This window comes from Ochotona curzoniae, unplaced genomic scaffold, assembly GCF_017591425.1.
Source record: "Ochotona curzoniae isolate NIBS_2020 unplaced genomic scaffold, NIBS_Ocur_1.0 scaffold_4701, whole genome shotgun sequence".
Classification (NCBI taxonomy): Eukaryota; Metazoa; Chordata; class Mammalia; order Lagomorpha; family Ochotonidae; genus Ochotona; species Ochotona curzoniae.
The window spans coordinates 45,783,580-45,798,579 of record NW_024467122.1 but is presented as its reverse complement, the minus strand read 5'-3'; the positions used below and the strand labels follow the sequence as shown (position 1 = coordinate 45,798,579).

At 37.7% G+C, this 15,000-nt stretch overlaps 1 protein-coding gene across 5 annotated transcripts in view; it reads right to left on the bottom strand.

Moving 5' to 3' along the window:
- Positions 1 to 15,000, bottom strand: part of CDIN1 (CDAN1 interacting nuclease 1) — a 202,637-nt gene that overhangs the window by 123,737 nt on the left and 63,900 nt on the right. The window lies entirely within an intron of this gene.

The following is a 15,000-nucleotide window of genomic DNA, read 5'->3' as shown; positions in this document are numbered from 1 at the left end:
TTTACTTCCATGGCTTTATACAGAACATCAGTTCAACATTTAGAGGCACCAAGCACATCTGTTATAAATACACATGCGTGCACAGCCTCCCTCCACACACACACCAAGAATCAACGGTGAGATGGACATTTCCATAAACATCCTCCATGTTAACAATAAAACCTTTCAAAACCAACCCTTTGGTAAATGGATTAAATCCCCTTTGTCCAACTGTGATTTCATAGCCTGGTCAAGGAAGGAACTGGTTACTAAATAGGCTGAGGAGGGATTTTGATCAAAATTAAAACAGGACGGGGAGCCTCCCACCTTCCCTAATAGAGCATTAACTTCTTGAAGGCAGCCCCGGTGACTCAGCTACAAGACCCAGCTTCCTGCAGAGTGAGGTCAGGTTCAGTAAGAAAGACAAAGTGAAACACGCACAATATGTCAGAATGTCTGAGTCAAAAATAGTTAAGGAATTGTATGAACAGCAGCTGCCCCTTGTTTCATGCATCTGGAGACTTCATTTTCCCTAGTTCTTGTGCCTCTCACATTTCTGAAATAGATACAGTTTTCTACCTTGCAAGCAAAAAGCCAGGCAAGCAACCTCTTATAATCAACCTTGCCAATGCCATGCTGACTCAAGGGTCACCTGCCCCATGAATGGCTTCACGATGGTGCAGCTCACGTGTTCTTCCCAGATACAGAAAGATCTCCCCGGACGATGAACCAGAATGGGAAAACAACCTGCTTTTTCATGTGTCAAAATAAAGTCACACATTAATGTTCTCACTTTAACCTTTCACAATTAATTCAGGAATTTTTCATGTTTACTTGTTTCAGCTGTGACTATACACAAGATAAAAATTAGGGGAAATGCTTATTGGGTACTGACAAATGGTAAGAAAAAATTCTGCTTCAAACTGTAACCACAGGGGTTTCAACAGGCAAAGTGTTAAACACAACATAATTTCTTTCTTATTTAGGCACTTGCATATATGAAGATTCCTTGGAAAACTCACGCAAAAATATAAATAAAGTGTAAAGATTATTTGGGCAGACACACACAAACACACACACACACACAAACTGAAACTCATGAATAGCTTTCTCACAATATGTACTTTTCATAAACTTTTTGAAAGGATAAGTAAGTACGGAGAAAAAAAACCTTTCTTAAAATAAGAAACTCAAATAATGTATCTAACATTCCTCCCTTCAGGAGATGGAATTTAATCAACTTCCTCCTGTTGACATCATGCAATCATTGATGAGACACTTCACCTTGATGCTATTCTTGCAAGTCCATACGAAAAATATTTACCAACCCAAACTGAAGACACCATGCAGATTATCCGATAATGATTTTGGGGAAGCATCATAGCTATGAAAGTCAAGGACTAACAGCTACACTCCAGTAGAGATGCAGGAACCTCGACACCTACATGCCACGTGGAACCCTGGACTGGATGATGGAACAGAAGAAGGCCACGAACGAAGAAACTGGTGAAACTGGAAATGAGATCTAAAATCTTATTGATAATAAAGTACCAATGTAGACTTCTCGACAGTATCACAGAAATAAATATAGCAACATTAGATATAACTAAAACCAAGTGATGAGTATAGGGAGAATTCGCTGTGTCACCTTGGCAACTTTTGTGTAAATCTAAAAAAATTCTGAAGAAAAAAAAATTTTACTTTAAAAATGAAAAAATTTTAGTAGATTTCCTGCCCCTTGAAAAGCCCTGCTGCATTCACCAACTCATGCTCCTTTGGAGAGAGTAGTAGGAATTCCTGAAGTAGGAGCACGCCAAGGTGCAGCGAGTTAAGACATGTCTACAATGCCAGCAAATCCATGTTGTTGGGTCTGGCGCAGTAGCCTAGTGGCTAAATCTTTGCCTTACAACCACCGGGATCCCATATGTTTACCAGCTCATATTTCAGTTGCTCCACTTCCCATCCAGCTCCCTGCTTGTGGTTTGGGAAAGCAGCAAAGCATGGCCCAAAGCCTTGTGGCTGACCTACAAGAAACTCCAGGCTCCTGGCTTCAAATCAGCTCAGCTTGGCTGCTGTAGCCACTTGGGGAGTGAAACAGAAGATGGAAGATCTATCTCTCTGATTCTCTTTCTCTCTGTAAAAATTCATGATGCTCTGCTTCTGATTTGGGTTTCTGCTGATGCACTTGGGATAGCAAGGGAAGATGATCCATGTGCTTGGGCACCTGCCAACATGTGGTAAACGCAGGTGGAATTCAGAGCTCTGAGCTCTGACCTGATGCAACCCAGCAGCACCGAACCTGCAGATGGGAGATCTCGTTTTCCTCTGTCTCTCCCTTCTGTCACACTGCTAGCAAACAAACACACGCTGTGATTTTGCTGTTGTAAGAGAAAATAAATAAGGAAGGTAATCCAGGAAATCGAGGCTAGTTCCACTCTGTGATACCTTGTTAAGATCTTACTAGTTTCTCCCAACACAGAACATTATATAAAATACTTTTAGAATGTTTGAAGATATCTAAAATCACCAGGGAGTTCATATTTCAAGAGTTCCTAAAAACAGATGAAGGGCAAATTAATTTCTTCATACACATCAAGTAACTTTAATTAGCATTTTACCACCTATTGCTGCAAAATCATTGCCATATGAGTTCCTACTAGGTGCCATGCACAATGCTGGGCAAATTATAAAATCATCTTTAATACGTAAAACTACAAATGAAAGATGTTGTTACCTGATTCTAAGTAAGAGTTAAGCATAGTTTGCAAAGATGTTACTCAAGGTGAGAACTAGTAGGAATTAAGTGGAACAACTAGTGGAAATATGCATTAACTATCATGGATGAGATTTAAGTAAAAAAAGGGACAAATATCTGTGACATGAGGAAAAGCTGAGTTCTTGATGTTAATTCATATTCATTAAATAGTGGGAAGATGACAACTCTGAAGTCAAAAGATCTAGGTTCCTTCACTCATTCACTGTTTCTGTTTGTCTCTTTATCCACTCAGGAAGGTAAGATGCATAAACATGGGAATATGTAGGACTGAATTAACCAGGTTAAGTCCCAGCTTCTACCCTTTCTCACTGAATGACTAGGCTTGTCAATTATTCTGACCTTCAGTATATCAGTTATAAAGCCACAGCAACATTTGCTTTAATATGTCAAAGGCTTGTTACATTGGTGAAATAAAATATATCAAATTAAGTCAACAAATATTTTTATGGATATAAGGGCAAATGAATCAAGATAGAAACACTGAGCCAACCAAAACTGTCTTTTGTTAGTTATATAAGGTGTCTTTTGGGCTGTTGCAATTGCTCAACTGGCTAATCCTACACTTTTAAGTGCCAGTATCCCGCATGGGTTCTAGTTCTTGTCACACTTGCTCCACTTTCCATTCAGCTCTCTGTGGACTTGGAAAGCAGTGAAGGAGAGCCCAAAGCCTTAAGACCTTGCACCTGTGTGAGAGATCCAGAAGACGCTCCTGGCTTCGAATTGGTTCAGCTATAGCTGTTGTGGCCATTTGGGAGGTGAGCCAGCAGATGAAAGATCTTTCTGTCTCTCTGCTCTGTAAATTTGCCTTTCCAATACATACATACACACATATATCTTTCAAAAGAAAAAGATATCATCTTTGAAAAACACAAGTCAGAAAATTGAAGATTAGATACAACAAAATATTAACACACAGTAATCAGTATTAGCAAGAATAAATTGATAATTTTAATTAAAACACAAATGCTCACTTGTGCACTCAGGCTTGTAACAAGAGTGGGCAGGGAGCATGCAAGCTTGGGTGACCCAAGTGGGAGATCTAAATCCTATTAGCTTACAAGAGCAAAGACATTCCAGATCAACCAAAAACCTAGGCAAAAGACTTAGAATCAGCTTCCGTAACTTCATTAACATCTTCTCTGAATTAGGAGAGGGTAGAATTCCTAAATTCTGAAACTGTGATGTAATATTGGTTTTATTGATTCTCTGTACAATTTGTGGGAGTACCCAATCATTATTTTGACAGTTTTATCATAAGGTAATAGACTTCCTTTTAGATAATTGCAGTTACCACATTCAATTTTAACCTTCCATAGGATTTTTTTTTTCCTAGATACAGCTTACTGTCAGTGCTGGATCACATTACTTTCCTTTTATAGCTATACACACAAAGCATTTTAGGTGTTACACCAAATTATGTCAGCACAATAACAATTTAAAAGCTCATCATTAAGAAGTAAAGGTTAAGCACTTATATGTTCAGATTTCTTTTTATAAAGACATACTGTAGGGTATGACACACGTAAATGAATTACAAATGTACTTAAAAATCTGTTGCAGGGTTATAAAAACATAAGACCTCCTTTAGGGTAAACTGGGAAATTTGATGAGTTTGTATTGAGGCAATAACCATTTAACTACCACACTGACTTCAGCTTTCTGACTCATGAAAATTATTTAGCTACGTTACTTGTCAACACAAAATTATGTTAATAAAATATGTGTTTTCTGTAGACAGGCAGTTTAGCATAGAGGTAAAAACATGGGATCCAGAGTCACATTGTTCCTACTAACTGTGTGATCTGGAGCAAATCACTCCAATCCTCAGGACCTTGGCTGCCTATCAATGGGGAGAGCATCACCATTTGCCTCATAAAGTTTTAAGAATTAATTGTCAACAGAAGCTGAGTCCTTAGAAAGCACTTGGGATGTGACAGCTGCTACCTATGCACCAGATAATATGATTATTGTTTATTGTAATGGCCATGAATAAAGACAGAAGTGACATCAGGTCCTGAGGTAGTCCTAGCTAGGAGATAAGGTAACAGCAACATAATGGGAGCTCAGAGTTGACTGGCTCAAGGGATGGGAGGAGTATGAGGCATCATAATGCCAGAAGAAAAAGAAAACTTCCAAATTCAGATGTACTTCGTAGAAAATACATATGGGAAAGATGAACTGACGAATTAAGCTGAAAGTTAATCTTACTTCGCTCTCAAATGGGAGAAAGCAACATAGGATTCGTCTTATAACCACACAACACAATTAAGAATAATGTTTCTTTGGTTTGTATGTACGTATGGTGGGGGAGGCTGGGGAATTGTGAGCACTCGTAGAGATGGACGGGAGACTCCAGGAGTGACGCACTGCAAAGAGGCTAGACTTCCTGGCCACTCAACTGTCCAGTCTCTTAAACACCAGTCATTACATTTCATAATCCAGTGTATTTCATCGGAGAGCCATTTGACTTTCTATACTACCATCTTCGCATTGCCCTCCATAATTACAAAGCTATCAGCAAAAATATTTCATGTCTGGATAGGATCAGTCCACTAACTTAACTTTCTTTTAAAAACAGAAACAAAAATAAAATAAGAAGAGCTCTTTAATGAAAAGAAATAAGGATAAAATTCAGGAGTACTTAAAAAAAGCTTATGGAAAAATAAAAAAGAAATATGTGGAAAATGTGAAAGAACTGGTAACATTTAAAAATATTTTGGATCAAAATAAACTCTTCATTTAATCTTTTTTGAAATTCTCTTATGAAATTTGGAATCCAAAGTAACCACTACTTGAAGATAAAACATATCTATTAAGTTATTGTGTGTTTCTGAAGAAGAAAAACAAATATGGTTCTACAATAAAATATTCTGGCCTGAACCAGAAATGTCAATAATCAATATTTTGTGGAAAATCAAAATATAAGGAAAAAACTAACAAGAGATTATACATAGTCAACACTATACATGAAAGCATTTTTTTTAAGTTCTATGAAAATTCCATAATACAGGTCTTTTTTCCTTTTTCTTGAAAGAGAAAAAATGTGAGAATGAGATAGCACTCCTATTGCTGTTTCATTCTCCAAATGTCCACAATGGCTAGGGCTGGGCCAGGCTGAAGCCAGGAGCCTGGAATGATGGAGAGTGATGTCAACCAAACTATTTCAGTCTCACCCCTGTCTGCCAGAATCCACATCAGCAGATAGCTAGAGTCATGAGTTCATGTTGGGAATCCAACCCACGCACTGTAATATGGGATGTGGCATCTTAATCAGCATAGAAACAACTGGGAAAAATGCAGACCAGTGTATTACACATTTAAAAATCATTTCTTAAGCAACAACAACAAAAAAATGTACATGAAATCAGGACTAAACTAGAAAACTTAAGGTGTGTAAACAACCAAACACATTTTACTTCCAGATCTTTCTTGGGACAGAAGCTCCGTTAGTAGCAGAGGTGAAGTGGACATTATTTTATCAAAAGCAGCGTGTCATCAGTCTGTGAGTGTTTCTTCAAGGTGTGACTTAATCCTTAATCTGTAGGCCTTTCAATTACAATCTCATCATCACTTTCCTCCACCCTGACAATTAGTCCACTTGTTTTTCATATAATACTCCTTACAAGGGGAAGAGCATTAATCAATAAACTTTTTTAAAGTTAACAGGATTTACAAGAAGTTTGGTAAGATAACGACATTAATAGTCAGGGCGTATTACTGCTGAATTTTAAGTAACCATCCTCTGCTTTTACTCATGAACATGGATAATAGAGAGTTCATTAAATGCCACTGACTACACTGTATATAAGGCATAGGAATCTAATTTACAATTCTGAGCCTCTTGGATGACAAAATCTTTCAGCATAATCATTATCATTAATATTTATCATGCAATGAATGTGCTTCTATACTTCCTTTTCAAGCTGATGAAAATAAGTCATTTTCTCATTGCACCAGTTGTAAAAAGAAAGTCTATAAATAGATACAAGGAAATATCTTACTATACATACAATTTTTTTCACAACAAAGGCTGAGACCAAAATCAGTTTGCATACCTACTCCTACAATTTCATCTGCATTATTTAGAGGCAGACCAACAAGTTTCAGAGAATAGAAAAGAATACAACATAGTTTTAAGAAATGGAAAATACAACATCAAGTGGAAGTCTACAAACTCTTTTTGTTAAGACTTTTCTTAATGTTTTCAATTACATAAGAGACTAAAAAGCACCCAAGGCATAATGTGAAAAGTAACAATACTTTGTATTTAAGAAATGTGTAATCAATAAATAAGAGGCTTGTAAAGAGTTGGAAACACTCTGTCTAAAAGAGAGAAGCCGCAAGCTTCCTCTGAACGAGGTATTTGCTTTTGAAACATGCATTAACTTGTTAAACTCATTTTACTATTCTTTAAGGGACAGAAGGATTTAAGGTTTCAAAAAAACAGAGAGCTAATCATTAAGAATAAGGAGGAGCCATCACTTGCTTAATAACTGAGACTCCAATGAAGGTTCACATATGGAGTGCTTCTTCCTATTTTAAGTGTCTTCAGAAGAATACTCCATTTACTAATGATCCACAAGTCTCAATTTGGGATTCTCTGTCAAACAGAAGCCTCCGACTTTATGACCTACCCTGTAAGACTTACTTTAGAATCTCAATTTAAGAACCTGCATTGAATTTAATCTCTTTCTTCCTTCACTTAAAGCAACTCTTACTTTTCTTAGTATAAGAAATCTCAGATTCATCTTAGGTTCCTTTTAATTCCTCAATATTCTATGCAGTGAGTAGCCACATCCTATTGATTTTATTTTTTCTATACCTTCCAGTATAAACCTTAAGTATGTAAAGGAAAAAGCAATAGGTTATTAACTGGTATTTCTTACTATATTCAATATTTCCATACTTTAAGTCATTCCATACAATGTTGTAAACTTGGTTTCACAACTGCAATCAACAACACACAGATCTGTATCACAATTAATTCCAAAGCATATTAAAAGTTATTTACAAATAATACCAGTTAAGTTTATAAACATTTTTAATAAATGGAAGTTAGTTAATTATTTCTTTAAAAATATAACTGCTCTTCGGTGGTATTCTAATATGATTTTTTGAATAAAGATAGTTCATGGAGTGACAGAAAAATTATAGAAATTACACATAATTTTGGTTATTTTTAGGAACCTGATACTATTCATATATTCATTTTTATTGAAGAGTACTATCATTGTTTATGCGTATATTTATGTATATATTGATGTATGCATGTGTGTATAAATGTATATGTGTTATGTATTTGTGTGTGTATGTTCTGATCACATCACTCTTCTATTCAATATAATGAATGTTTTCCCGTTACTTGCAAACTTAAACGCCTATGGCTAGAATTTGCAGTATAGAGAATTAAGTTGCCACATGTGACACTTAGATTTCCTATCAAGGTTTTTGTTTTAAGATTCATTTATTACTGCAAAGTCAGATATACAGAAAGCAGAGACAGGGAGGAAAATCTTCCTTCCGATGATTCACTCCCCAAGTGACCGCAATGGCCGGCGCTGTGCCGATCTGAACCCAGGAACCAGGAGCTTCCTCCAGGTCTCCTACACAGATGCAGGATCCCAAGGCTTTGGGGTTGTTCTCAACTGCTTTCCCAGGCCACAAGCAGGGAGCTGGATGGGAAGTGGGGCTGCTGGAATTTGAACTGGTGTCCATATGGGATCCCAGGCATTCAACGCGAGGACTTTATTGGCTAGGCCACACCACTGGGCCCTCAAGGTTCTTTTAACTGAATCTCACCTCTACTTCTGAGCCACCTTCCTACTTTGAGAGGTTACACATGATGATTTGAATCCCTGAATCTCTGCTACCTATGGTAGATCCATGTAAGAGTGCCTGGATCTTGATTTTGATGTGGTCACCTGTTACGAACATTTGGTGAGAAAAAAAGAAAATGAAAGATGTTTCTCTACCTTTTAAAAAAGTTCAATCAAGCTGCTTTAAAATAATAAAATGAAAGGTAAACATTAATATAAATGTCTAGATTTGTCATTTAATATCTTCTCATATATGATCGCCAACTGAGTCTGTCAAACAATAACTTCTACCATGATTATACAGACAAGAGCAAGACTTTAAAGAACAAACCTAGACTGTTCCTTAGCAAACTATTAAACCTCTCCATTTTCTTCCCTTTGTTCATACAGTGCTGTCTTAAATGGTTTCACCCTGAAGCTAAATTCAACCCTTGAAACCTCCTCTGGTTCAACAAGCAAGAACATAGCTCTTTTTTTTTTGACTCTTTTCAGTATGATCTTGTGTCTAAACGCACATATAGAATCATAATTATTATGAATGTGTTTCATGCATTACAAAACAGTATTTTTTTCACAGATTTTATTCCATTTTCCATCCACTAAAGTGCCCAGAAATTGGTCAGTGTTCAAATAGCTCCTGACAAACTACAGAAGAATGAAGAAAACAAAGCAATCGATATTCCAGTGTTAGTAAGGGACTGCTCAAAGTCTAATCAGCTTCTCGAACCTACTGGGTGACTTCTCACAGTTTCTTCTAATAAACCTAGAGTTTTAAAGATTCTTGTACTGTGTACTGATGGGGTAACACACTGCTGAAAATTCTAAGTTAGTCTGTCAAAAAACTGAAATTTAGTTCATTCAAAAAGTAAGAACCAATATTAATAAACTCAGTGGAGAAACTTATAAAGGCGATTGCATACATGTAAGGGGAGCACATCCTATCAAGAAAACATAAAGGAACAATAAAAAAAATTCATCTCGGGCCCGGCGCGGTGGCGTAAGTGGTTAAATGTCCTCGCCTTGCACGCCCGGGATCCCATATGGGCGCCGGTTCTAGTCCCAGCAGCCCCGCTTCCCTTCCAGCTCCCTGCCTGTGGCCTGGGAAAGCAGTCGAGGACGGCCCAAAGCTTTGGGAACCTGCACCCGCGTGGGAGACCCGGAAGAGGCTCCTGGCTTCGGATCGGCATAGTATCGGCCCGTTGCGCTCACTTGGGGAGTGAATCATCGGACGGAAGACCTTCCTCTCTGTCTCTCCTCCTCTCTGTATATCCGCCTTTCCAATGAAAAAATAATAAAAATAAATCTTTAAAAAAAAAATTCATCTCCACTGAAAATTACATTCAACAACATTGTTCAATTTTAACTGACATCATAACTATGGTCTTTACTGTTAAGGAGAACAAAAAGGAAATTTATATAAAATCTTTGAAAATAAACAAAAACAGAGTCCGGTATGGTGGTTCAGTGGCTGGATCCTTGCCTTGCAGGTGCTGGGGATCCCATGTGGGTGCCAGTTCATGTCCCGGATACTCCACTTCCTACCCAGCTCCCTGCTTATGGCCTGGGAGAACAATGGAGGTTGGGCCAAAGCCTTGGGATCCTGCACCCATGTGGGAGACCCAGAGGAGGCTCCTGACTCCGTATTGGCTCAGCTCTGGCCTTTGCAGACTTGTGGTGAGTGAATCAGCAGAAGGAAGATCTTTCTCTCTGTCTCTCCTTTCTGTAGATCTGACTTTCCAATAAAAATAAATAGATCTTTAGAAATAAATTAAAAATAAAATGATAAAAGAGAAATAAAACCAGTAGATATAATGAGGACAATGGTTCTTTATAAGCTTTAATTGGGCTTATTTCAAACTCAGGTATTGTAAACCTGCTTATTTTCTTTAAAAATAATCTCCCTCACTCCTTTAATAACTGTGCCTAACTTGTAAGTCGATCACTGATTCTCATGAAAGTTCTAAACATTTAAAACTTTTAATTATAATTATATTTAATTATATTTCCATCCTCATAACTGCTTTGTTTAGGAAATCTGTATCAACAGAATTCTCTGTACTATGACTCTTCGCAGAAAACCGTAGTTATTAAGTGTGAAATTCACTCCTTTCCTCATTGACTTATTCACACATTTATTATTTCAGCTTTAATAGGGAGTGAAACCTGTGCTGAAATTAGGTTATATCAAACCCTAGAAAAGAGATAAAACACCTAGCATGCTCTTTCCAAAAGATGGGAAGTTGACATCTGAGGAATAGATTATACAGCATGGAATTAAAACTCAGACTTCCTTTCCCACTAGCACTTTCCATTTGTAATTTTCCTTTGTACAATTAGAAAACATAAAGCAGAAAAAAATGTATTTTGGTACTCCGAGGATTTGCTCAAAATTTAAGAGCTCGTTTTAAGAAAACAGACTCAAATATAATCTACCTACTACTCATTGTTAATCAAAATGCTGCTGATAATATCCTATGCAAGAAGGGAAGACTGCTGCGCAGGGTAAAGCTCAATCACTCAGATTGATGGCATGATAAGTAAAGAGCTCTTCATCTCCCGCTTTTGCCCAGGTCTGTAATGTGACAGGAAAACCTGCAATCCTTTTCTGACAGCATTTCCCCAACAATTATTCTAACTGCTACTTTATTCCCCATAATGCAATAAAAGCAGTTGTTGATGAGGAGCTAGGAGGCTTGAATTTGACTGCCAGCACTGCCATCAGTACCTTGTCCTTTACTGCTACACCACTAGGCTGTATGCTGGCCTCATAAGCTCTTCCTACCTCCTGAGGCTATTCTAAAGGCCAGGGAAGATCCCAGAAATACCAGCTACTCCCCAGCAAAACTAAAACAAAGACAGAAACAAAAAGCCCCACATAATCAGATTCCGCTTGCATTCTACAAGATGGGGAGGAGGAGATACAGAAAGGATAGACTTCTTACAGAGTCTAATTGTTGAGATTGGGGTCAATATGGCAAAGTGAGGTAATCAGCTGTTTGTGATGCCAGTTTGAGTCCCACATACTTCACTTCCAATCTAGCTCCCTGCTAAAGTGCATAGGAAGACAGCAAATATGGCCCAACTATTTGGGCAACTGCCATTCAAGTGGGAAATTCTAGCTTTAGAATGATCCAGACCCGGCTGTTGCAGTATTCTAGGGAGTAAAGCAACAGATGGGAGAGAGCTCTGCTACCTCCTTCCCTCTTCTTCTTCCCTGTCCCTCTTTCTGTTGTCCTATCTCCTATCTTTCAGGTAAACATATATTTTTAAAAATGCACTGTTTAGGGTGCAGCACAATTACACAGCAGGTTAAACTGCCATGTATGACAACAGCATCCCATATGTACCCTGGTTTGAGTACTAGTGGTTCCACTCTGGTTTCAGCTCCACGCTAACGTGCCTGAAGAAGCAGTGGAAAATGGCCCAAGTCCTTGTCCTTCGGCTCCTGACACTCATACGTGAGACTGAATGGAGCTCCAGGATCCAAGCGTTGTCCTCTCTCAACCCCAGACTTTCTGGGCATTTGAGGAATGAAGCAGCATAGAAAAGATTTCTCTATCTATAGCTTTGATTCCAAATAAATAAATCTTAAACAAACAAGCAAAAGGCCAAAACCAAACCAACAACATCCTCCCCCCACCCCCGAAATCCATTCCCCCAAAATGGCAATAGTATGCTAAACTACTTTCAGTGCTGGCATCCTTGTGAGCACTGGTTCAAGTCTTGCCTGCTCCATTTCTAGCTCTGTATTATGGCCTGGGAAAGTAGTGGAGGATGACTTAAGTCTTTGGGATCCTGCACCAATGTGGGAGACCCAGAAGCTGCTGGCTCCCAGATTCATTTCAGCTCATTTCTAGTCATTGTGGATATTTGGGGAATAAATCAGTGGAGGGGAGCGCTCTCTCTCTCTCCTTTTCTCTGTAACTCTACATTTCAAGTAAAAATAAAATAAACCTTTAGAAAAGTACTTTCCCTTTAAAATACCATAAAACAAAATGTAACATATAACAATTAATTTGAAACTTGGGCTCTAAAGCCAGTTTTATGCTGTTATAAGACAGTAGCCAAATCACTATCTTCTCTGAAACTCAGACTTACCATGGCTCAGGTAAAAATAATATCTCTGCTGGGGCCAACATAGTGGTGTAGTGGGCTGATCCTCTGCCAGCATCCCATGGAGGGGTAATGGATGCCCACTTTCAATTCAGATCCCTGCTTATGGCTTGGGAAGATTGTGAAAGATGGCTCAAGTCCTTTGGCTCCTGCAACTAAGTCAGAGCCCCAGGAGAAGGCTTATGGTCCTGGTTTTGGATTGGCTCAGCTCCAGCCATTGTACCCATTTGGAGAGTGAACCTAGGAATGGAAGACTTCTCTCTGTCTCTCCTCCTCTCTGTGTAGGTCTGTTTTTATTATTAAAATCTCTTTAATAATAATATCTATGCTATCAATATTAGTTTTGTCATGAGGCTGATAACACAATATAAAGGTAGGTTAAAATTATAAAAACATTGTTAAATTGGGAACAATAACAAAACTGTTATCACAAATGCCTCTTTGGTGTCTTTTTACTGTTGGCATTGAGCAGAATGTACAAGGATATTTCAATATATTCATGGAAAATAAATTTTTAAAAGTTTATTCTGTTGCAAAAAAAAGAAAAAAATGCATGCAATTTTTTTAATAATGTACATTTCTGTGAACATTTTGAAGACCTTCACAGATGATTCTCCAAATATCCCACAGGAAATCCAACAGTGTTCCTTAAAAGTGGATATTACAAAAGCCTATGATAATGAAATTAGTTGACTTATATGTCCCATGCTGTAAGTGCTGTCTTCTTATAGGAGAAGCCACTGAAAAGTGACCACTGGTCAAGCAAAATAGCATCAATGTAATATCATTCAACCCCAAAAGAAATGAACCTTTTTTTTTGCCTGATTTCAAATTTTAAAAAGGAAAAAAATTAAAAATACAAACGAAGACTAAGACTTGCAGCTCATTAAAGCTGAGGTGATTTTCCTTATATAGAATTCTATTGATCTCCATAGTCCACAGTAGACAAAAAGTGTGGTCAGGGAAGAGGATGATGGATGCCTCTGCCAATAGCACTGAACAAACCTGTTAGCTAATTGCTACCAAAGACAATTATCCCCGCATTGTTTCATAATGGAAACACATTACAAAACTCTAATATACACACAGGGAAATTTGATGATTTGACTGCGGAGCCATGTGCATTGAATTTCATTGCCAAAGGCCAGCCAGGTTGCTGCTGTGAAGGGGAGAAAGTGTCAGAATATAAGCCACAGTATCTTGACGCTCTTTAATTTAAGAGGGAGGAAAAAAAGAACAAGAAGACGAAGGAATGAAAAACTCAAAGAAAGGGAAGGAACAGAACCTGGCATCGTTAGACCACTGAATGGATTCCACAACCTGGCGATAATTTCTGTATTTCTGGGTTACTTTTTGAAAAAAAAGGCTTTTGAAAACAGCTCATTTATATAAGACAATGCACAGAACCATATTCTGTCCAGTAAGCAGATATTTGGATAGTACTTTTGACTGGCTGTCAGCCCACTGGCAAGGATGGAGTTAAAAACTGGCTTCACAATAGCCTAGTACGATGACTAAAAATAACATCAAATATCTATCATGATTTTACTTTTAAACAGGGAAGAAAAAACCCTGACTCTGTAACAACTCACGGTAAAACAGCCATTAGCTCAACCAATTATAAAACAGAGAAGTCTCAAAATACAGTTACTTGATTATACATAATCATAGTGTAACTCAAGCATACAATATTTACATTCGCCTCCTTTCCAAGAAGCCACATTCTTGAAATACCTTTCCTTGATATGTTTCTAAATACGCTTGTGTCCTTCTCTAGTGTATTCATGCAAGACATTTAATCCTTGTGTTGGAATTATAGGAATCCTGATATACAGCATATATCAAAATTATATTCAGCACTATTTAACTCGACTATATAAAAAGGTGCAAAATAAAAAGAAAAATGTACCCAAGATATGCCAGCATTATAAAGATAAATTAACGGCTACAAAATTTATGATCAATCTATTAACTTCATAATTCACAAGTCAATGAATTCTGTGGTACTGTTTGATACTGCTTAATACAGGCCAGTCTACCTGCTTCAGACTATGCTGACTACTATTTTGACAAGACCTGGATAGCAGTAGGTCCAAAGCAATCAGAGGGTTGACTTTGACAAATGGCGGTGCTGCGGCGAAGTTGAAAATAACACACATCCACTTTAATCTCTTTCTTGATTAAATCGAAACCATACCATTCTGACATCATGTGATTTGCTCATGAAGCATCACTGCAGGTTACTTTAGAGGCTACATTTATTGAAATGATATTGAATTTTTAGGGGAAATACTTAATTCATTCAAATGAAACCTT